Raw genomic sequence first — 24,878 nt, 5'->3', positions numbered from 1 at the left:
TATTTGAGCGGTTGTTAACTCAGGCCACCAGTAGTGTTGTTTCAATAAAGAAACTGTCGCTGTAACTCCTGCATGTGCAGAACCAATCCCTTCGTGTGCTGCCAGAATTAAACCTAAACTACGATCCAAGTTTGGAGTTACTCTCTCCCCCACTCCAGGAATCTGAGCAAATGGAATGTTATTTGCATCTAACTTGTAGGAGTACTTGAGTGGAAATCTTTTTGGTACTGCACCGTTGTTTTTGCATGAAGCAATAACAGCTACCATAATTTCACCGTCTATTCTTGTTTTAGAACGAGTGATTGCAGCTACGGAAGCCGCGTGTACAGCCCCCTTTGCGGCTTTATCAGCCAATGAATTCCCTTCAACGTGAACGCCATCACGCTGATGACTCAGTGTATGTATCACGTGAGTCCTTGGTAGTTCGGATTTAAACTTCACTACCTGTTCTCATAGCATTTTGTGCTTAATTGTGCCACCTTTTGCGTCTTTGACCCCGTTTTGAACCCAGTATTGCAAGTATTCAGTATATGACTGAACGCAGTAAAAGGAATCACACACAATTAGTGTGGAGAATTCTCGATCCGTATGTACAAGTGCCAGTATCAGGGCTTTTAACTCTGCCAACTGTGGCGTGCAACCTCATAGATATTGGGTTTTAGTGCAACTTGGATGGAACTTTCCATCCCGCATGCCACTTTTAACGATAGCACATGCTGCGCTGCATTGTTGCTTACTCCCTATGGCCGGTTGAGCAGATCCGTCAGTGTAAATAATATATTCATACTGACCCAGAGGCATTATTTCATTTGGTAGAGGATATTATTGTTCGTATTGCAGGAATTCTTGTGTCTTTAAATTTGGGTCATACCTGTATTCTACATCTGTTGCAGTGAGAGAATTATCTCATTGTATCCATATCGGATATAAGGCTTTAGCGTTAGGGACGCTTGCCTTTGTCGCAGCCTCCAAGGCTGGAACCGGAGTCACTACTATTATTCGTTTCCCCTGAGCCAGTGCTCTTTCTCTCACTACAGCAGTCTGTCCCACTGTTAGAATCTTTTCTGTGGATGTGAAGCTCATCTCAGCATTTGTGTACAAATGTGATTTGTATGCTATTGGTAATGTTTCACCTTCATTGTGTGTTAGATAGGTGTACCCAAATTGACCCGCAATTATATGGATCATCAGGTTGCGTACGTTTACGCGTGTCTGTACGTGTTTGGAAGCTATCATGTCAGTTTGTAGGGAACAAAGTTTATCTGTGTGTTCCTAGGTCCAGTTTCTTGCTGAGAAATCAGGTTTTATTAAGTCGTAGAAAGGTTTTACTGTTTCAGCGTAATCCAAATTGTATGTTCTACCAAAATTTAGGAATCCCAGTATTGATTGTAGATTATTAATGATTTTGGAGGCTGGAGCAGCGCGCATTTCTCTAAGAAATTTGCTGCCAGGTTTTTCCCTAACCTGAATCCTCATATCCTAAAAACAGGGCAATGAGGTGGGCGATTTTTGATTTTTTAAAGTTACATTTATAGCCCTCAGATGCAAATCCCCAAATTATGGTAGTCACTCTGTTCAAATGGTCTTCCAGGTCATAGTCCATCAGATAAATATCATCCACATAGGACAATGCCTCTTCATCTAATTTTTGAAGTAACTTTGTTACCCTGGCAGCAAACAACCCCAAGCAGTTCTTATACCCTCGGGGGAGTCGCCGAAATTGCTGTTGTGACCCTAGTGCTGAGAAGGCTGTTAAATACCTGCTCTCAGGCGCTATATTTTGGTTAAAAAAATCCATTTGAGATATCAAGTGTTGTTTTGTATTTTTTCTGCACAATGTTATTCATTAATGCGGCACTGTGTGCATTTTAGACTGCAAATGTCTTAGTGCAAGTGTTTAAATGTCTGTAATCTAAAACTTGACGATATGTATTGTGTGGTTTCATGACAGGAAACATAGGATTGCTCATTTGAGTGGTGCAAGTTTCAATCACCCCTTGGTATTCAAGTTGATCTAAGATCTCCCTGATCTGTTTTTAGCTTCTTGCTTTAATGGATACTGCCTCTGTGCAGTAGGAGTATTTTTTTAAAGGAATTATGTGGTGGGTTGAATCCTCATCCCATCCAACATGGTTTTTGTATAATTCTGGAGCCTGGGCTACCGCCCACTCCTGCGCATATGTATGTTGCAAGTGCCTGGGAATATGATCTGAGAAGGCTGGTAGAATTACCGTTTCTCCTTTAGGGCAATCCATGACGAATGCTGGCGACCAATCTTGTTCAGCTAACAAAATGTCATAGCCAAACGTAAGATTCTCCCAAATGAGACCTCTCACTTTCCTACTTTTGTCCTCCTCCAATTGGAGCGTTATTTCATACACTTTATGTGGTACACTTACTCTAGTATCAGGTGTTTCCACCGTGATATAATCATTCAAGTCCGCTGTCACCAGAAATTCCATCAGGTTTTGGCGAGCTATTGTTACTTCTACTGCACTGTCTAGCATCGTCAGAGCCCATTTCCTGTTCAGTAGTCGAGTCCTCAGAATTCTGGGCATGTCTGATCTTTAGACCTGCAACCTTCTTCTTTTTGAATTTGCTTTAGTTTTTCTTCTTTTTTGGAAGTGTGATATTGAGCGTGCAGCTTGTCTCTGGACTTTGTATGCTATTCTTGTCTTTCTGACCGTCTTTCCCTCTCTGAGTTTTTTGATGAACACTAAAAGGAACGAGAGGAACGTGTATCAGTATCCTGATACCTGTCAGGTTTCCTAAAATTATCCCTATTCCTGAGATTATACCTCTTTTCAGAGGACTCTTGTGGAGGAGATCTTCCTCTGGATTGAGATCTGTTTCCTTTAAAGTTTTGTTGGCTTTTATTATCCCACTTCTTTTTAGAAGAAGTAGGTGTCTGCTTAGAAGTGTCCTTTTCAGGACTGCCCATCAGTTGTGGTTTTAAAGTTTTCCCACCCAAACTATCTCTGCCTAATTCTGAATATGCAGTTTCAATTATTTTGGGTAGTTTGTGTTGTTGATCTATAGGACTGAACTCCCTTATGCGCTGGTGGATTGCCACTGAAGCTGCTACCTTTCAATATTAGCTAGTATTATGGCTGATACCTGGTCATAGTTACTTAGTAACTTCATCCCTAAGTTCAGAGCAGGTTCTGCTCCGTACTCGTTTTGTATTTGTCTTAATGCATCTGGTACAACCGCTAACGATGGAATACCATGAGTTCTGGTATAAATTGCAGCAAAGACTGTACCCCAAGTGGTACAGTCTTCTACTTGTGGTGTTATCCCCATGGGCAAGCAGATTGTTAGCATCCTGTGTTTTTCATACGGGGTAGTATTCGGGAATACTGCCTCGAGCTGAGTTATTTTCTGAGCTACCCAGAATGGCATTTGTTCACATTTAGAAGGCATTTTGCTCCTCACTGCGTGTAATGTGTGGTGTGATTTTAGTTGCTGTACCCTGAGATTGAGTTCCATTTGTTGCAACTGTTGCTGATTGGACTGTAAAGGTCCTCATGACGAATTGTGTCAAGTTTCTATAGATTTTAATTAAATCTTTGTGTTGTGTGAGTAAGTCTGATTGTGGCATTATTTCAATGTCAGGATGTGGTGTGTAGGCTGCTAATATCAGCCATGTTGCCCCTTCTCCTCCAAGCGGGCCTAATCTTACTCTTCTTTTTATGTGGGGTAGGGTGCCTTTAAACCAGCATAAATGTTCCTGATATGTGAGTGAAATCTCTATGTCCTCGAACGGGCCATATTCCAATGGTGCATCTCCCTCTGTGTAAGAGTGAAATGCCTGTGTTCTCGCATCTGCTGCCGGGAATGTAACCCACAAATAAAATACCTCTGTTTTGTTTGATTAGTATGCCTCAATCACAAAAGCTACTAAGCCACCCCTAGATGATCAACCATTTTCTAACAGTTTCAGGGTGATTGTATGCCGGAATTTGTCTGCAATCGGAATTGCATCTGCATCTTCTCCTGAGAGGTGTAGAGTTACTACTGTGTTATTGCTGTCCTCGGTCATTTTGTGAAGAAGAAGTCTGTTCAAAGGAACTAAGATAAGGTTTTAATGCACAATTTTAGGAACACTGTCCTTCAAGCTTGATTAACCAACAGCTAATAAATAGGTTTTTTCGCCTACTCAGCTGTGGCGGAGTTTTGTGCCCACCCACTCCGTCTCTGGTGTTTGTGAGTAGGGGTCTCTGAGAATAGCACGACTGAACTACTCAGATTCTACTGTTAAATAAGTACCCAACCAACATTGACGGCGCCATGTCATGTAGTTCCTATATTACCTATACAGGATCTGTGCGTTTCAGATAACATAAACTGTGGGTTTGGTGGCAGACTGGTTCTGAGCACCCCCACTGGATACGATAGCCTGTTTGCGTTAGCTAGCTCAAAGTGCCACTAGAATCTCCTCTGATCGGGGAGAGAATAGTTTCCGGCAACCTCAGAACATGACAACCCTGATCCCTCAGAATCGTGGGCACAGTACACTACTTTTTGCTCAGTCACTCGTGCTCACTTAGTTCATCTCAGAGATACACAGAATAAACAGTCTGGGCGTTTCAATAAGTATTTATTGAACAGTTGTTATTCTCTTGTAGAATATATGAGCTGTAACAACCATTAGACAGTAGCATAGATATATGGTTAGCAATACTATGAAAGTAAAGGGATGGTACAGTTCTACCATTTTGCAATAATCATGAATATATACAAGTACATAAAAAATATGATAATAAGTGCGTACTCCTACGATGTGTCCCTAACTAGATGTGCCTAAATGTACCTAGCAACTATGTAGGTGTTATGCCAAGAATCCCTCTAGGATGTAGTCCACCCCTTTACCTGAGAATTAGAGAATGTGGGACCCTGTCCTGGTTTTGAGTTGGACAGCCCATGAGGGATGTTAGACCACTGCTAGCTGGAGCGTCTGCATGCAGGAACCTCAGCGTCTCTAGTCAGTGTGTCAGCCGGGAAGTCACGGTCTCCTCTGTCTCTCTAAGCAAGTCATGATGTATATATACCCACAGGTCCCCCCAGTTGTCTTACCTTGCTGTGTTATTGTGTCAGCCTAAAGGATGACGTCAGACCTGAAATTTAACATAGATATTTTGCAGGAGATGTGAGTCCTGCTATGCTTTCAAGAAGCCTTGTATGAGTATTGAAGCAGGGAAAAACCGGCGTTCTGAATGCAGTGTCGTATCTAGGTAAAAGGTCAATGCCTAAGAACCCTTATGAATGTAATCTAGGGAGGATATAGGTGAAAGGTTGTGATGTTACCTGCACCTATATAAGGTACCTATATGGAATATAACACCGTAACAACTAATTTGGCATGCACCGTTATAAAGCAGCCTCACGCCAAATGTTGTGAGAGTGTTTGAAAAGAAAGTGGACTATTATAAGCCCAAATATAAAAAGTCCAAAACCGCAGCACCGCATTGTGTTCAGTAGTGAAGAGAAAATGCTGACTTTGATGGAAGGTTTGTGAATACCACAACGTGCAGTGAAAGAAAGCAATGGAGGAATGGAGAGATGGGCAAAGAGACAATGGATGATGGAGGGATGGCTGGATGGATGCACAGATGAGTGGAAGCAGAGGAGGGTGGAAGGATGGCTGGAGAGGAGGCTGCATGGAGAAAACGTGTATGGGGAAAAAAGATGGATGGATGAATAAAATAATGAATGGAGAGATGGGTGGAAAAAAGGAAGAAAGGAAAGATATCTGGATGCATGGGTGAAAGGATGGATGGGCGAAGAAAGGATAGGTGGAAAGGAAGGAAAGAAGAAAGAAAAAAACCAAGTAGTGCGGAGAATAGGAATGACGGATGGATGAAGAAAGAAGGATGAAGAGAAGGATAGGTGCATAAGGAAGGATTGATGGATAAAGGTGCAGAAAAGATGGGAAGAATGAAGGAAAGCAAAACAAACATGGCAGGAAAGAGGACTGAGAGAAAGAAAACAGGAAGGGAAAAAAACTCTGTAAGAAGAATGGAGAGAAAAGGTAAGACATTTCAGAATTTACCAATTCCCGGAGGTGGCAATGCCCCAATAGCTGTGGGGTTACTGGCCTTACCCGCATGTTCACTGCATATTTTGACTATGGTTCAAAGGGATTTTTCTACAGTCCCTTGTTTTGAGGTTCGACTCACAAAGCATGTAAAGGAGTACCGCCGGAGTTCCGCTTCCCATACCCCGGAGCACCTTTGTGAGTTGGCCCTTTGTGTTTCATGTGGAGAAAATAAAGCCAATCACGTGAGTACTCGAGCGTGCGCAGCAGAAGGCGACCTAAAGCCACCCACTCACCCCGAGGGCGTGGAGGCGCACGCTGGGGTTACAGATCACGTAAGGTGAAAACACCTTCCAAAAGTTGTCCCTCAGAATACTTTATTGCGTGCCAAGCAGCCGCTCAACCTCTGCTGCGCAGCGCTCACACCACGCGCTGGAGGAAAAGCCGCTGTAATCCGGATGAAGCAAAGAGGCCGCAATAAGATTACATTTCCGTCATAATTAGGGTGAGCAGCTGCCATCTGTGGCTGCGAAAGTTAACAACACGAGCATAGGGAACTGGTGTGTTTTGTGTGCGTGTAGGTAAATATTACATAACACATACACGTAGATAACTATATGGAGAGATGTGGATGTAGGTACAAAGGGGTAGACTGACAGACGAAAAGGCAGGTAGGTGAGTAAATCTGTAAATGTCCCGGCAGATAATGAGTAAGACTCAATAGTCTTAATTTGCACGTGTGAATTTACTCAATCTCTGCTTGCACCATTTTTCTCTCACACGGTGATTTTATGATGGGCCCTATATGAAAAAAAATACTCGTTGGGTTTGTCTGATAGCCAGCTGCTGGCTATGTGGTTTGCGATGGTCAATGATACAATAAAACTTATGTGTGCCTTGTAAGGAGAATACGTTGAACAGAGATCGGAAGTACCAAGTTGTACGCCCAAAATGTTTATACGGTGAAGGAGAACTGACAGGTGCTAATTAAAAGCACGCGAAAAGAAATGTTATATCCCTGGATTCCTATACAATTTGGGATTGAATAAAAGCAACACACGGCTGTAGAACCTGAGCAGGGAAATGATTCTGTCGAAGTGCAATCGTTTCTGCTTCGCAGGGATGTCATTCATGGGCGCGGCGAAGGAGCGGACCCCGAGTCAGTGCGAGGTTTCTTGTGTCTTCCGGCCCTTGACTGCCCGGGGCTCAGACTCCTGAGTCGCCCTGATACCCGATTAGGCAAATAGGTCTTGATGTCCCGGCGCGCTGGCAGCTTTGCGGCTGAGTGCTCGGAGTGTCCACTCTACGTAGCTGCTGGAACATGACAACCGATATCTCCTTCCGCCCGTGACAGCAGCAGGCCTGCAGCGCCATTTTCCATTTACTGCGCCGAGGATGAGTTATGGTGGGTGAGTACAGATATGTGAGTACAGAGATGTGAGCGTGGGAGTCCAGATTGTGAAATGTGACTTTGGATGGGCGTTCAAAGCGCTTATCTGCTCTACCAGAGAGGCCTGTGCTGTCTGTGGGCCGCTTAGACGCTGTACTGCACTTTACTTTTCTGAAATCGGAGATTTTTAGAATGACGTCATAATTACAGCGGTTTCCTAAATCAAGCCGAGTGCACGCTGAAAGGGTTGCGGTTATATTCAATCTTGTGTAAAAAGTCTGTCAATGTTTAGTTGAAAAATGATTGTTGATACTACATGCAACTTACTGATACTGAAAACATGTATTTTTCTTACATGTGCATAGAGTGTGTCCAACATACAATTGAAAGAGACACCAAATGCTGTAGACGAACAGGTAGTACACACAAGCGAGAGGAATGCCCTCCCTAGGGACCTGCACTGTAACCCCTCCTACCTCAGCTTTAAAACAGACCTAAAACATCACCTTCTCAACAAATATTGGGGTCCATAAGCACTCCTCTGACCTTGCTTTCTGCTTCCCCTGCATTGGTTATCCTTCATTTTTTTCCTGGTTCTCTCCTCGCTCTTCCTTTCTGCATCTCACCCTGTTTACTCTGACCCTACCCTCTTTTTTCCCCACCCCCTTCTCCTACCATTACACCCTATCTCTACCTATTATTCTTTCTCTGTCGATACTCTCTTCTCTGCCTTATACTGTCTCACCCATTTATATTATTTAGTTGTTCATTACCCGCTAATCCGCACAGAAATGTTGCCCCCCTTAACTTAATTGTGAGCTGTACGTGCGTGCTTTTGTTACCCTGTAAAATTGCTCTTCTTGATTGCCTCTACTCATGTAAATTGCTTTTTGCCCCTTTTTAAGTCAATGTGTGATGTACTTCGTTTGTTTTTGTTTACCCTGACCAACTGTTCTTCTTTGAATGCTTCTGCTCATGTAAAGTGCTCTCATACCCCCGGGTCTAGCCAGCGCTATATAAAACCTTTCAAATAAATAAATAAATAGAGGAGAGGTACTTTGCATTTTACTGCTGTTTGAAAAAAGCGCAATGCATGTTTGAAAAATGCTGGACGTTCATATGATGAGACCATACACAATGAAGGAAGAAGACACGAATAAGCATGTGACAGGGCTCTAGATATCATGTCTCTGGTTAGACAAAATGCATCCCGGAGTCGGCAATGTACAGCTCAGCAGGCACCGGAAGAGAGGAGACAGGTGGGGCTTACAGTAGAGAGGCACAATACTCAGCCGGGGAAGAGACCAATCAAGGCCCAGAATAGACATTTGTTACCTTGGGTTGACACTTGGCCACCTTGATACAAATCCATTCTATGTTGCCCCACGGCTTGTGCGTTCTCCATAAATAGCAATGAACTTGTGATGAATTAACGTTTATTTTGCCTTTCCTCACTAAAACCTATAAAAATACGCAGATTATTTTATATACATCCATGCCACAGGTTAGCTTTAATGGAATTCTAAAAATAGATGGCTGATAACCAGAAATCCTAGCACTGTGGAAGCAACTGACCTTCTCTTTTGTTTAGTGCAGGTATACAAAGACGCACAAAATACAAGAACACGTGCGCACATGTTGAAAGTGAAAGACTATTAGAGACTTTATGCACACTTAGGTCAAAACATACATTGGCCTCTGTGCACACTGACAAAACACACACAGACATAAACTGATACTCACAGGCAACACATACTGGCATCCATGCACATAGACAACACAGGCAAACATCTAGGTACAACCGACTCACATACAGACAAGTTCAGATAGTACCTTTCGGTAGTTTGGCATAGCTTTAAACATTTCTCCTAATAGCTCGGTGCGGTAGAAACTGACAAATCTTGGCTACCAAGGTTTAATTTTTTTCAGGAAGCTTTGGAACTTTGTTCTAATCCTCAGAAGATCAACATGTTTGAAGTCACTACTTTATGAAGTCGCTGGAAAACGTCTTAATGGTCACTTATAAGGCCACAAAACAGTTAGGAGCAGCTGCTGTGGACCCGGCCAAAGTTCAACTGTTGGGGGCAGCGTCAACCTCTCATTCTGGCCAGAGCTTGAGCAAGGCCCATCACAATCCACTCCCTAGGGGCCACCTGGTCAGCCTTTTCAGTTTCCCGATGATACAGGAGGCCAGCTTTCCTGACTGCCAGTGTGATCAGTGGAAAACACCAGGGGACTGAGGTGGCTCAAGACTTAGGTGGGAGAGAAATGGAAATAAAAAAGGGGGGTACTCACAGTGGGGCCCGGCTGGGCACTGTTGGTAAGGGAAGAGAGAACAGCAGTTGAGTGAAAGAATTACTATTGTGTCTGGATACATGCTATTGAAAGTACTCACCCACAGCTGCGAGCATGCAGATGTCATAACTACAGCTTCCTTCAGTGGAGTAATCTATTACGATTGCAGAGTCTTTGTGAGTTATGCAGACCTTTAATTGTGAACTTGTACTTATGTGGCTGTCCTTCAGTTTCTCTTTCTGCCCCTCCTCCCACGTCTCTGACTCACTGCTGGGGCTCGTTTTGAGTGGTATTTTGGCTAAGGGTGTACATACTACTTTAATGCGCCCTTGCGGGTTTCGATTGCCCCGTATTTTTAGTTTTTATCTGTGTGCCGCATTGTGGCTATCATAGTTGTGCACACATGTTTCTGTCACATATTTGCAGCTGTGGCAGAGCTGAATTTGAAGATTGTCACATTTATGGTGTGGGAGCATTGTGTGGCTATATATTGGGTAATATTTTCCTTCTGGGCAGTAGTGTGCGTGGTAGACACAATGCTAATTTGTTCTTCGGCTTTAAACGATATGGAAAGCAGCAACGTTTAACTTACAAATCTGAGACTTTCATGCTCCCATCATGCAAGGCGGCAAAGGCGACAAGGCTATCACCAGAAAAACAAAACAGGTACACATCGAAAAGAATAAGATAAAAATTTACACATTTATTTAAGGCACTTAGAAACAGCAGAAATTCAGTATGAAGCACTATATAAACAAGCATTGGCATAGCCAATAGGTCTCGCCTTTGGGACCTTATATGTGTTTAGCCATGCAACAGTTGATGTTGGGATATTGTGTTGCATAACTAAATACTTATAAGGTCCCAAAAGCGAGATCTATTAGGTGGGATGAAAAAACTGGGGGGGTGTCTCTCAAAGGGGCGTGGCCAATGTAATTAAGGGCGTGGCTGAAAAACACGTAAGCGAAAAATCTGTGCTTGGCATAATGTGCCACCGAACTTGTATTTTGCTGTTTCTGTCATTGCATCCTGATATATGATACAAGTAACATCATACCTACAACAAGTCAGGGCTGTTGGCTTTGTCAGTGGTTGTTGCTAGTTGCACAAGATAAATAAGCAGCAACTATGGTTTGTATATAATTTTGAAAAAGCTTCCACTAAAAGACATTGCTGTATCCTACACACAACACTGACATTTCATGTCTTCTGTTCACTTGGTAAATGTGACTTGTCCAGACATTCTATGTCACGCACCCTCCAGAGATTAGTAAATGTGACATCGAAGAAACAGTTTGTGTCTTATGAACACCAGAGAGCAGACATTCCTTGTTTTTCATCAGATCAACTACATTTTGTGTCTTGTTCACACTAGTTAATTTGTGGCACACACGATAAAACATTTCATGCCTCATGCACACACAAGACATTTAGAGGTTCATGTATACCACACATTCCATGGGTGCGTGACATTTAGTGACACGCACCCACCAGAAACATTGTGTCAGACATACACTACTAGCACATTGTGTGTGAACCTCCCACCACAGATGTACCTTTCAGACATCAGAGTCATTATAATGGCATGTTTACTATAATTTTGTGACTCCTACAAAATGAGGAATTGTATTCAACCTTTTTTTTATATATCTAGTAATTGATTAACTCTTGTGATGCCAAAGAAAATGCATCCCATTACAAAAAAATATAATTTTGAGTTGGTTGATGTAAACCCCGTATAAACAAATTATTATATGTAAATACACTTATTTACACCGGCAAAATCAAACTAAACAATAATAAATACAATTAAAGGCACCTCTTACCCTTTTCCTTGCCATCGGAGCTGGGCACATGTTGACACTGCCACAAAGGTGCCTAAAAGGTGAGGAGGCGCTATATACCATGAAAGGAGAACTGACATAAAGAGAGGCGATGATGGAAGAGTCACTACACACGACACTGGGGTGCAAAGGTGCAGTAACAAGAGTTCATTAGGGCCAATTTAAAACTTCTACAAAGGGCCTAGCCTTATGGGACAGAATAGAAGTACCATATTACAAAGCAAGCACCATGCTTCAGCATCTGAGAAGCCACGCTTTGGACTAGTATGGTATTCTTGACACGACACAGCAGAATCCGCCATTTTAGAGACATTTTCATAGTCCATCACTCATCTATTCACACCAAGGCTTTTACGTAAATGTCATTTTTTCGATAAGCCCTAAAACTGTGGTAAGAGCCTCCGGATCTTTATCAGACTAGAGTGGTGACAAATTAGTGGAGGGACACTGGGGTGGTCCACACAACATAGCAGTCGTAGTGTTGTCAAGCGAGAATGGTGCATTTGAGACCCAGGTTTCCTGGCCACTAGATCAATGAATTCCACGTCCTAACTTTGTGGGCCCATAAACATAGATTGCAGCCGTAGCAGGATAACATGAATAACTAGATGCAAGCCTAGTTATATGGGCTGTGTTAATAATACCAGTCAATTTCTTGAAAGTTATTGGATTTCTGCCTTTTTTCTTTCACTTTACAAAATATCTTAGTGCTGAAAGATAAAAGGCACCTGATTCCAGCTCCCAGTTCTATCCTAGTTTAAAGTGGTTTAGTTAGTCAAATGGCCTCTTCATATCAAAGCATGAGAAAACAACAACAATTCGGTATCTGTGTGGGCGCCAGTCCATAGGGGAGCAGGATATGAGGGCTCCAAATATGTTGTTGATTATTAAGTGCCTATTGGGCATGGCACTATACCAAGTTGCACGCATCCAATGAATAATTTTGATAAAACGGTCTACAGTATGTAAAAGGTGTGCATCTCACTCCCTTATTTGATGATGGCTCCAAATATGTGACACTGTAGACAGGCAATACATCCCATGGGTTGGTTGTAAGTAAACAGATCCTAAAATCGGCCTACATCACCTCTCAACTATCTGCACTACCATTAACCCAAACCAACGCTGTTAACACGCTGATACAGGGCGAGCTCACTGGGCAGAGGCTCGCAACAAAACATTTACTTTCTACCAAAAACGCTACAGAATAATCAACATACACTACATATCAAATCGCAATCGCAATCACAAGTGCAGCTGCAATGATAGATACAACGGCGGGTTTAATATTAGTTTTACAACACTCCCGGTAAAAGTAAATTTAGTCTTCCGAGAGATCGTTTGCGGCCATCAAATGCGCTACCAGCGACCAGTGTGGGGTGCTCATTGACAGAGCATGCTCCTTGTTTGCATCAAAAATGGACAATGTCCACACTGTTCATGTGACTGTGGTGTGTAATGTTTCCTTCGCGCGAGGTCACTCGGCTGTAAGTGCAATAAACTAATTATGCACACTAAGCAGAAAACAAGCACTGCATGGGAGACAAGTGCGGCCACGCTAATTTAAAAAAACAGATTGCCCCTGCACGCAGAACAAGCGCTGCGTGGGAGACAAGCGTGGCCACGCTAAATAAAAACAGATGGCCCCTGCACGTCAATGCTGGCTCCCGAGAGCAAAATGCTCTGGGAGTAAACATTTCCCAAGAAGCTGGGGCATCCACACGCCTTTGGCCAATTGCGTACTAAAGCCAGATGCAAAGGCCAATAGCGTGTGAGCACCACACGCACAAGCTTCTACTAAAGCTGAAGTGATTCCAAGAGGTCGATTTCCTAGTGAGCTCGACCGAAAAGCGAGCACTGCTATCACTTATTATATTGAGTATTGTCTGCTGAATGTTTCTGGTCTTTTTTTCGGCAACCTCTGTATTTTCGAACCCGCAGTTCATTTTATATTAATGAAAGTGTGTTAAAACGTCATACTGCTTCAAATGTGCTAAATTTTACTTTTATTGCCGCACAATTCAGTTAACACTGCTTATAGTTTGGTCCCATATTGCTACAAACATCCTAGGCCCTACTCTACACTCAGTGAGGCGGAAAGTGGTTGTAGTGTTAGCTTTAATTTCGATTACTTTGGTGCCGATTATATGATTTAGTGATAAATGCCGCCATTTGTGAGTGACAACTGGCTGCAATGTGATTACCTAATTGTGAGCAGCTGTAATGCATCTAAACCTGATGTTAGTATAGCCTAGTTAGTATCGGAAATGTTACCACATGCATTATTTGCTTCTACTTAGTACTGCAGACCACAGCTGGAGTGGCCCACTATGAAGGGTAGGTGGCTACTTTGATGATTGTAAAGGCTGCCTAGCCAGTACTGAAAGCCTTGGTGAGCAAGCGGCACTCGCTCTGCCCAAGCTTCATTCATATGCTGCTGGCTGAACCAAGCATCATGGTCATCCCCCCTCTCTGTCAGTGCATCAGGGCTTCGTCCAGAGAAGATTTCTCCCATGGCTGGATTCAAAGGGAGGGCGATGGAACCAGCTGCTTTTTCCATGAACATGTGCAGGCAAACAGAAGTGGTGCTTGTGCTGTGAAGTGCACAGAGAGATCAGGAGTTCACTCTGTGGTTTTCTTTAAGCTCACAATTTTCTGCAAAGAGGATTATTGCTCATGGCCACTATGGTCGACCATGACGTTTTAGAATGTTTGCTTTAGATATTTTTTAACTGCCTGGGACTAGTAACCTAATGCAGATTTAAAACACCCTGTTAAGTTCTGTTGTTGTTTGGGGGTGTGGACGCCCCCTCAAAGCCTTTGTAGAGAAGTTTCAGCTCCCTCTCCATGCTTACCATCTATTTAGGGACAGAATTTCAAAGTCAGATTCGCTTTCTGTTCTGGACCTATACAGTGGCGGCAGGCATCTTCAGGGAGGGGGGAGAGGAAGGGGGCATGAGCGCAAATACAATTTAAAAAAAACCAAATAAAATTAAACATTTACCAAGTACTCCACATCAGACCTCTTATTTCTTCAACTGCAGCCCGGCCACCAGGAAACTCCCTTGACCAATGCTGGTGCTGCTCTTATGTAGCATGAGAGCAGCGCCCTGCTTGGAGGGAGCAGCCTCACTCAGCGCTCCACAGTGCTCTGGAGGCATGCACCTGCTCTGTCTTAAGACAGCTGGGTTAGAGATGTTTAAAGTGTGCATGTGACAGCTGGCCAAAAAGACATGCACACTTTAAACAGTACACATACAGCCCACCCTCCTCTCTGCTGCTGTCACTCAGCAGGCCTCGTCCCGTCCTGACGCTCTGTTCAGGACGGGGGATGAAAAATAAAATGGTACTAAATGACCATTTTATTCTTCATCTCTGGCCTTTGGGGGTAATTTAAGTGGGGCGATGCTCCTCCGCTCCTCTGCTCCAACGGAGGAGCTGCCCCTGGACCAGGGGCAGCTCTTCGGCAATGGCATAAGAGCGTCATCCCACTGCCCACAGAGGTAAATGAAAAGCAAAATGATCTAAATGCTGATAATTTTGTTTTTCGTCCTGTGGCTGAGTCTTGGTTGTGGGGCCGCAGCACTGCAGCACGGGGAGGAGGAGTGGTGAGCCCTGCTGTCAGTGCGCATGACGGTTTGACCGGCCGTCTCAAGCCGATCAAATCATCATGTGCACTGACATCTCTCTATCTAACCCAGCTATGTTGCTGTGTGGAGAGATTAACAGGCACAGGCTCCCAGCTCCAGATGGAACGCAAAACTAGTGCTCTCTGCTCAATCACCATACTGCTCCTATGGTGAGAGCAGCATCGGGATTGGTCACAGGGGAAGCTGGGAGATTCAGCCTGTGCCCAGAGGAGGAGAAGACTGGCGAGCAGAAGACCGGCAGGTACATTTTTAAAAAGTATTATCTAAATCGCATCGCGTTGCCCCTGGCGCAGCCTCCCTCCCCCGTGCTGCCCCCCGCACCCTCCACAGTGCCTCACCAACTTTCCCTGACACCAGCTGCTACTGCCCTGGACACTCGCTTCTACTGCCCTATACCTCGATTAGCAATATCCAAATATTGCTGTTGATATTCATAATGTCCATCCCATAACAATATTCATGGCCGCCTTCTGAACAAGTTCATGTGAGTGGTAGAAAAACATAAATTATACTGGAAAACACTGCAGACACTAAAGAAAAGTGTAAGTGCCTTTCCAGAATCCTGGTAAGTAACATGAGCAAAGGACACCTTTATTCTACCTAGTAATATTGAATCTTCATTAGGTTTCGAATAGAGATCCCGTGAAAGAAAGTTCCTTCAGAGTGGCTTAAGCGATCAGTGCCCCCGCTAATATAATTGTGGACTGTGGGCCTGATTACACAATAAATGATGGCCTCAATTAAGATTCAGAAATCTGATTGGCTATTGATCCACTTTATTATTGCACAAATTAGCTGAGAAGTCCTCCAAGAGGCACAGCCTCCTATTATTGAAGGCGCTTTACCAAGCCACTCATGTTTGAACACTGCCTTGGCTGGTCTTAGATTTACAGTCTTTCCAAGGGGGTTGACTTTCAAGGGAGCGAAAAATGTCCAAAGCATCCTGCATGCCCTCTGAAGTATAGCAGGCTTTGTCTGTGCTAGTGTGCATGTGTGTGCATGCATGCTTCGATGAGTGTGACTTGTATGTGTTCATGTAATACAGACTTAGTTTTGCTTCATCAGATGAGATGGCACGTGCCTTCCTACACCAATATGGGTCACCATAAAATAGTAGTAGAAACCTCAACTAATACCAAATTGGACTATGATATTATCCTGTTCGGATGGCTGGTGGTGTATCAAGTGAGCTGTCTTCAAAGATTGCGGAATGCTGCAAGTCATGATTTTTTTAAAGACCAATAAATATGGCAGCATTTCTCACGGTTTTCACAAATTGCTTTGCCTTACGTTTAAATAGTATAGGGCCCTGAATAAGAACTGATCGAAAAAATTGGTATCAATTGCATTTACTAAATATCATTACCCTGAAGCATGATATTTTCTGAGTGCTGTAAATATTGCCTATTCTGAGTTTTCAGCCTGGAAATGAGGAAATTGTTTTACACATTGGATTTTACATGTTTAGCCTTTTTTTCCAGGCATTTTCTGACAGTACATTTCGGCAGCTTTGACTTGTTGTATCTCTGAGGTGAAAATTGCAGGGGTGAGGTGTTTATGGCAAAACGGAGAATTCCAATCGCTATATGCTGGTGTAGGGATCAGAATTCTCCTCCGAACTCGGAATCCGGGCCTAGATAGTTTTGCTTCCATGCGTCTCAGGGGAAACACACACACTTTGAGAGATTCAGTTTAGTTTAGTTTAGTTTATTCCATTTATAGAGCGCTTGGTTACACTGGACGGTGTGTCCCCGCGCTGAGACAAAGGAGAGGGAAAAGCTGTACAATCTAGAAAGTACTTGCTAGACATCTGTGAGTTTTCCGTACTGCTGAACAGCCAGGTTTTTAGTTGTTTGTGGAAATTATTCTCACATGTCTCTGTTCTTAGGGCTATAGGCAGAGTGTTCCACGTTTTAGCTGCCAGGTACCTGAAAGAACGAGCTCCCAGTCTGGCTTTGTATATCCTTGGTACCTTTACCAGGGCTTTCCCTAAGGACCGCAGATTCCGACCAGGGGTGTATTCGGTTAGTAAAGGATGAAGATATTTAGGGCCGCATTTCTTGAGGATGCGATGGCCATAGCACATTGCCTTAAAGGTGACCCTCTTTTCCAGTGGCAGCCAGTGCAATTCTTTCAGGGCCTTCTCTGAGTTTGCTCTTCTGGGTAAACCAAGCACCAGTCGAGCTGCAGCGTTCTGTACCCGCTGTAATTTGGCTAGTCCTCTCTTTGTGGCTCCGAGATACAGGACATTACCATAGTCTAGTTGTGAGGTTATGACCGCATGGACAATAGTTTTCCTGGCCTTAGAAGGTAGAAGATCGAAGATCTTTCGCAGGATCTTCATTGCTCCATAGCATTTGCCCGCAACCTTCTGAATCTGGTTGTCGAAGTTCAGCTCAGAGTCAAAACATACTTCCAAATTTTTAACTTCAGTTTTTCAGCAGTCATTATTGCTAAAAGGCCTCAAAGTCCAAATATCAATGGAGATTAGTTTGTATATTCCTGACATTGACCTTGGGTGGAATAAAGCCTCTCAGAAATCAAGTAACCATGTCTAGACTAGGCCTGGGCGAAAATTTCATTCCGTTCGCTGAAATTGCGATAATTTGACATTTTCGCGTTCCGCGGAGAGCGCGAAAATGTCAAAATTTCCGCATTCCGCAGCTTGGCGATAATTTGTTTCTTGCTCGCACTGTAAAATAATACATTCTCCCGCGCGCGCGATCGCCTTACCTGAATCCCTGCGTTCGCCGACAAGTTTTCTTGATCCGGTCGCGTTCTCCATGAGATGTTGTATAGTTTTTAGCCATTTGCGCTGTCTCGCGACAGTTCGCGCCCGCAGTGACGTCATGCGTCGCGCGATCACGTCTTTCTTCTCGCGATCATGCACCGCGAGACAACTGAAAACAAGATGGCCGCGCCCGCGAGCAACCACATGTGTAAGTTGGCGAGCCGCAACCATGCAGAAAATCTCGCGAACATGCGGGAAAAATACTTCCGCATCTTCGCGATATTTCCGCGTGTTTGCGATAGTTTTTAACATTTTCGCGATAATTTGCGAAAGTGGATTTCGCAAATTCTGCCCACCCCTAGTCTAGACACTTCCTCGTTTGTACAGCACTAAAACCGTTATTTTTCCAAATGTTATGCCGTTGCAGGAAATAAGAATGCAAAGCAATTTACTATAGTATTTTGGACAGCTTTTCATCTTACTTGGCTCAGACTTGGGGCCTGTGGGCCACCGTTTTTCCAGTCTGAGCTATACATACAATAAAATTAACAAGTCAATAAAATGTGTTTGTGTATTAAGCACAGTTCTTGATTGGTGTTTGCCCTAACCATAGAGCCCACTGCCTGTGGATGGGGGTGGCAATGAAAACCTCTGATTAAACAATAAGCATTAAGGGGTTACTTAGAGTTTGGTAGATCAGAATATCTGACAAATATTGGCAGATGGCTTGTCCACCACATTTGGAGTGTGTACATAGGGATACAGCCTAAATAGTACCAATGGACCTGCCCAACTCTAAATAATCTCATTCACTTTGGGTAGTCAGAGTGGTTCTCCGAGTGATCATGAAGTACAGAAAATGTTGAATAACATTACTTTATCGATCAACTTATAAGCACATTGGTTTATGTCACTTTGAACTAATTTTGGAGGTCATTTTCCCAGCATGGAGATAGGCAATGCTGTGTGGTATGTAGAAGAACAGTGATCCTGTGGTAAACTGGATATTTAGAATACAAACAAAGGTGTAACAATAATTCATCTAATTAGGTAGAGTCCGTGCGCAATTAAATTTGTTTTATTTATTTATTTGTTTACTTACCTCCGTTCGGCCGTATTCTGTAGTTTACTACCCCACACCCTGCTCCTCCCTCGCCCCACAGCACTCCCTCCACAAGCCACTACTGCACCTCAGTACCAGTGACCTTCCCCTTCAACATAACATGGCCGCCCTTTCTGCTTTCTATCGACACAGTTAATCCTAATGATATCAACATTTCTGTGAGTTTGTCTCCTACGCTAAGACTGGTCACATAACTAACTGTGAAGCATAATCACTCCCATTAATAAAATATTTGTTTTTCCCCCATCTACTGTAAATCTCATATGTGCTAGTTCAATATAATCCATGTAGAAGATTGCTGTTTGAGATGTCTGTGTTGGAAATGACCATCCCTTGTGCTGTAGCACCCCTGATTTTTACCTTGACTGTTCTGTTGTTAGCTATAGAACTCTGTACATTTTACTCCTGCTAACCAGTGGTAAAGTGATTGTGCTCACCCTTTCAACATGACAAAATTGGCATCCATTTGATTGGCACCTTTAATTTACTTGTACTAGTCTATGATACCGAATGTATGACATGGCCTGCAAATTGAATGGCACTAGTTGGCTATATATAACACTCATTGTGACTCCCACTGAAGTAGCACAGTAAAATATGCCTCCAGGCCTGCCACTTCAGCTTAGTTGTAAAATGCTCAATATAGCAGTTTAAAATTGCTATTTTGACCTGTCACAACAAAACATTTGTCAGGGCTAAACTTTCCTTTTTACTACTAGTAAGTCAGACCTAAAATAGACCCTAAATGTCCATAAGGCAGGGTGCATGGCATTTAAAAAGTAGGGAATTGTTAGAAATGGGGATCACTAGTTGGCAGCGGCTGGCACAAAGGTCCAAATAGGGATCCTTCTTCCTAAGTCAGAGTAAGGGGCTACACCCTTTGGCAACCCCTGCTAATCCCTGTGGTAACATAGCACGAGCAGACAGGCCTATCTCAGAGGCAGTGTGTGAAGCATTTATGACCATACACAATAACGCAGGAAGGAAACTACAAACGGACACCACAAGTAGTTATAGAAAAATAGTTATCTTTATATAGACTGAACACGAGCCTTAAAAGCACTCAAGAAACCACAATGCACATAATTACAGATTCACTTCAAAAGCAATCAAGGCACTAAAAAAACTCAAAAAGCGCGTGGAAAGAACTTAGTTTGAGGCCAGGGTCCACACGACCCGGTGATGCACAATGTACCTGAGATTTAAAGGGGGCACGGCACGAAGCCTCACAAGGAAGCTGATGACAGGCGGACTCGCAGCGGCTGCAGCTCCTGGCTGTAGCAGTCCACAGCGTACACTCACGATAATCCTGGGGCAGGGCTTAATGTGGGCACCCAGCGGCACAGACAGGTGATAACAAGATCCTCGAAGTGGTGCAGCGGCCCACACTAGCGATGGCGATGATTCTCATTAGGACGGCAAATGCGGGCACTCAGCGGTACAGCTCCTCAGCTGCAACGGCCCACAATAGCGATTGCGATGATTCTCATAGGACAGCAAATGCGGGCACTCAGCGGCATAGCTCCTCAGCTGCAGCGGCCCACAATAGCGATTGCGATGATTCTCATAGGACGGCAAATGCGGGCACTCAGTGGCACAGCTCCTCAGCTGCAGCGGCCCACAATGGCGATAGTGATGACTTGGGTAACACAGGAAAATGCGGGCTCTCAGCGGCAACAGCTCCTCAGCTGCGGCAGCCCACAATGGCAATAGCGATGACTTGGGTAACACAGGCAAATGTGGGCTCTCAGCGGCAACATCTCCTCAGCTGCGGCAGCCCACAATGGCGATAGCGATGACTTGGGTAACACAGGCAAATGCGGGCTCTCAGCGGCAACAGCTCCTCAGCTGCGGAGGCCCACAATAGCGATAACGATGATTTTCATAGTACAGCAAATGCGGGCACTCAGCGGCACAGCTCCTCAGCTGCAGCGGCCAACACTAGCAATACGATAACTTTCAGCCCGCGTTCCCCGCAGTAGGACCAGAGGCTCTGGAATTCTTAACAGAGGCCTCACCTGCAAGTAGATTTCCCCTCAAATAGGAATCCGGGTGGCTGATGGGTGAAGTCTAATGTCCCTTAGACTTCAGTAGGAGGCAAGCTCAAATCAGGCCCTTGGGTACTTGCTTCAGCAAGATGGATGAAAGTTTCAAAGTCCTTTCCCTCTAGTTACATGGACAAAGGTTTGTCTTGACATTCAAATAAACACCGCATGTAGGGGTTTTAGCACAGATCTTTATACCCCAAAAGTCTTTGTTCTGAAAAAGTCACAAATCACTGAACCCAGCCAGAACCAGTTTGGTGTCTTCCTGGAGCACATTGTTTACAGGGCTGCATCCTGCCTTTCAGGAAGAGGGTGTCTGCTATCAGACGCACAGTGGGAGGTGGAGCCATCATTCACCTTGCCAGGCACAGCCCTGCTCAGATCAAAGGGTAACCCCTCCCCATACTCCAACTGCAGATCTCTCTATTCAATCCAGGTCGGGCTCAGCCTGCCCTGTCCCTCCAAAACCTGACAGCCAATACACATAACAGCAGAGCACACTGGAAGGTTTAGGCAAGAAAAGTGGGATTTTCAACCACAGAATATGGAAATAATCTTCACTACCAGATACACTTTAATTTTCTGAGTTTAGACATACTAAATTCGGCTTTCCTAGCAGTTCCTTGGGTCAATTCAGGTTATAGAAGGTAATGCAGTTAATTTACAATAGGGAGCAGTCGCGCTGTGGCACTGAATGGCAGTGGCACAGCGCCCAGAGCATCTAACACCAGCAAACACAGAGGAGACAAAAGCGAAAAATGGAAGGGAGACCTACACCAATGGTGCCAGGTCTAACACGTGTCTCCTCCAGCTGAAATATGGGGAGAACTACCCACCCACTTGGGAGTTCTCATCACTAAGGCGGAAAAATCTGGACAGACCATCAGCATTGGCGTGTTCTGTACCAGGGCGGTGTTCCGCCGTAAAGTCCATACCCTGTAGGGAAATGGACCACCTCAACAACTTTGGATTCTCTCCCGTCATCTGCATCAACGATCTGAGGGGCTTGTGGTCTGTCTGAACCCGGAAGTGAGTCCCAAACAGGTATGGTCTCAGCTTCTTCAGTGCCCAGACCACAGCAAATGCCTCACGCTCAATTGCACTCCACCTCTGTTCCCGTGGAAGTAACCTCCTACTAATGAAGGCTACAGGCTGGTCTCAGCCCTCCTCATTGATCTGTGACAAAACGGCCCTCACACCATGCTCGGAAGAGTCTGTCCGGACAACAAATTATTTTGAAAAGTTGGGCGCCTGAATTACAGGTGCTGTGCATATAGCAGTCTTCAGGGCATCTAAAGCTTTCTGACAGGTGTCAGTCCAGTTCACAATCTTTGGCTGCTTCTTAGAAGTCAGCACAGTCAAGGGTGCAACAATGTTGCCATACGTCTTGACAAACCTCCTGTAATAACCCGTGAGTCCTAAAAAGGCTCTCACCTGTGTCTGGGTCCTTGGGGGCTCCCAAGCCAGCATGGTTTGAATCTTGGGCTGTAGGTGTGCCACCTGGCCGCTCCCCACCTGGTGTCCCAAGTACACCACAGAACCCTGCCCAATCTGGCACTTACTTGCCTTGATTGTGAGGCCTGCCTTTCGCAATGCCATCAACACTTCCCAGAAGTGGCGCAGGTGGCCCTCCCATGAGGAACTAAAAACTGCAATGTCGTCCAGGCAGGCGGCACTGAAATTTTCAAGCCCAACCAACGCCCTGTTGACCAACCTCTGAAAGGTGGCAGGGGCATTCTTCATCCCAAAGGGCATCACCAGGAACTGGTAGTGCCCATCTGGTGTGGAGAATGCTGACCTCTCCTTTGCCCTATCAGTCAAGGCGATCCGCTAATACCCAGACGTCAAATCAAATGTGCTGAGGTACCGGGCAGCCCCTAGCCGATCTATGAGCTCATCAGCTCTGGGGATGGGGCTCGCGTCAGCCTTCATGACTGAATTGAGACATTGGTAGTCCACGCAGAACCGAAGTTCTTGGGTGGCACTAGGAGCGGCAGCTTTTGGTACCAGGACCACGGGGCTGGACCAAGGGCTGCTAGAGGACTCAATCACCCTTTTAGCAAGCATTTTGGAGAACTCTTCCTTAATGCATGCCCTGACCAGGTCAGTCACTCGGTAAGCCTTGTGTTTAACAAGACGACTGCCCCAGTGTCTACGTCATGGACGCACCAATCAGTGACACTAGGCACGAGGGAGAACAGATCACTGAATTGCCCCAACAGTTGGTGACAATCGCACTGCTGCTCAGGGGTCACTGTGATAGAGAGGACCACACCCTCCACTGACCAATCTTGTTCCTCTGCACACAGGAGGTCAGGAAAAGGCTCACTCTCCTCTTCCATTCCAGCATCTGTTGCCAGAAGTATGCCCACTTCAGACCTCTCAAAGTGGGGCTTCAGGCAGTTAACAAGCAGGACCCGCAAGGGGTTCATGGAAGACCGCAAGTCCACCATGTAGGTAACAGGACTCTTGCGCTCCACCACCTCATAGGGCCCAGTCCACTTATCCTGGAGCGCACAGGGCTCCACTGGGGCCATTACCCAAACCTTTTGACCAGGCTGAAACTCAATCAGAGTGGCATTCTGATCATGCCAACATTTCATCTCTTCCTGGCTGGCTTCCAGATTTGCCTCAGCAAGTTTTTTGAAACGCCGAGTCTGGTTCCTGAAGGCCAGCATGTAACTAAATACATCATGGGGAGGTTTCCTTGGAGATTGCTCCCAGCCTTCCTTGACAAGACTCAGAGGTCTTCTTACCGGGTGACGATAGAGCAGTTTAAAGGGACTGAAACCTAAGGACTTCTGTGGCACCTCACAGTAAGCACACAGCAGGCATGGCAAGAGGACGTCCCACTTATGTCTCATGGGCTCCTCTAGGCCCATAATCATGCCCTTAATGGTCCGGTTGAATCTCTCAACCAGTCCATTACCTTGGGCTGGTAAGGAGTCGTAAACTTGTAAGTTACCCCACACTCCTCCCACTGGGACTTCATATATTTGGAAATGAAGTTAGTACCCCTATCAGACACCACCTCTCTGGGGAACCCCACATGGGAGAAAAGCCCCATCAGTGCACGTCCCACCACGGGGGCCGTCACCGTCCTGAGTGGGATGGCTCCAGGGTATCGGGTAGCATGGTCCACTAAGACCAGGATGAACCTGTTGCCCATGGCTGTCTTGGGGTCCAGAGGCCCCACAATGTCAAAACCCACTCGCTCGAATGGGGTACTGACAACTGGAAAGGGCCGGAGAAGGGCCTTGATCTTCCCCCCACTCTTCCCACTTGCCTGGCAAGTTTCACATGTCCTGCAGTGAGCGTCTGAGCTCCTGCGCATCTGGGGCTAATGAAAGTGGGTGACCAGCCTTTTGAAGGTCTTGGTCTGCCCCAAATGTCCAGCCAATGGCAGATCATGAGCTAACCCCAGTAGGAAGGCTCTGAAGCACTGGGGTACCATCAGCACATGGGCTGGCCCAGGCTCAGCAACCTTAGGCTTGCTGTAAAGAAGGTCATTCTCCCAATAGATTAGATGTGACCTTGACTGATCACCTGCTGCCTGGGCTGCCGCCTGTCGCCGCAGCCCCTCAACAGAAGGACACGTTCTCTGCTGTTCACAAAATTCCTCCCTGGTGGGCCCTCCTTCTTGCTGCCAATGGGTCAGCTCAGGCAGGTCCCCCAGTTTGGCTACTTGTTCCCTGTAGGCTCCAGGGCATCCCCCTCAAGGTCTGCTCCCTCCTGGACCGTGGGAACCATGGGGGCTGGTTTC

At 45.1% G+C, this 24,878-nt stretch overlaps 1 protein-coding gene across 4 annotated transcripts in view; it reads left to right on the top strand.

The window, feature by feature from the left end:
• Window positions 1–24,878, top strand: part of RP1 (RP1 axonemal microtubule associated) — an 859,010-nt gene that overhangs the window by 316,017 nt on the left and 518,115 nt on the right. The window contains exon 1 of one of the 4 annotated variants that reach the window (XM_085605614.1): window positions 7,376–7,442. The exons of 2 other annotated variants lie outside the window; for them this stretch is intronic. The gene's annotated coding sequence lies outside the window, so the exon portion shown is untranslated. Of the gene's footprint in view, window positions 1–7,375; window positions 7,447–24,878 lie in introns of those variants that run through there. One more of the 4 variants, XM_085605613.1, reaches the window with a different exon arrangement.

The sequence above is a fragment of the Triturus cristatus genome, chromosome 5_1, assembly GCF_964204655.1.
Source record: "Triturus cristatus chromosome 5_1, aTriCri1.1, whole genome shotgun sequence".
NCBI lineage: Eukaryota > Metazoa > Chordata > Amphibia > Caudata > Salamandridae > Triturus > Triturus cristatus.
Note: the sequence above shows the minus strand (reverse complement) of the source record. Positions and strands in the feature narration are given on the sequence as shown.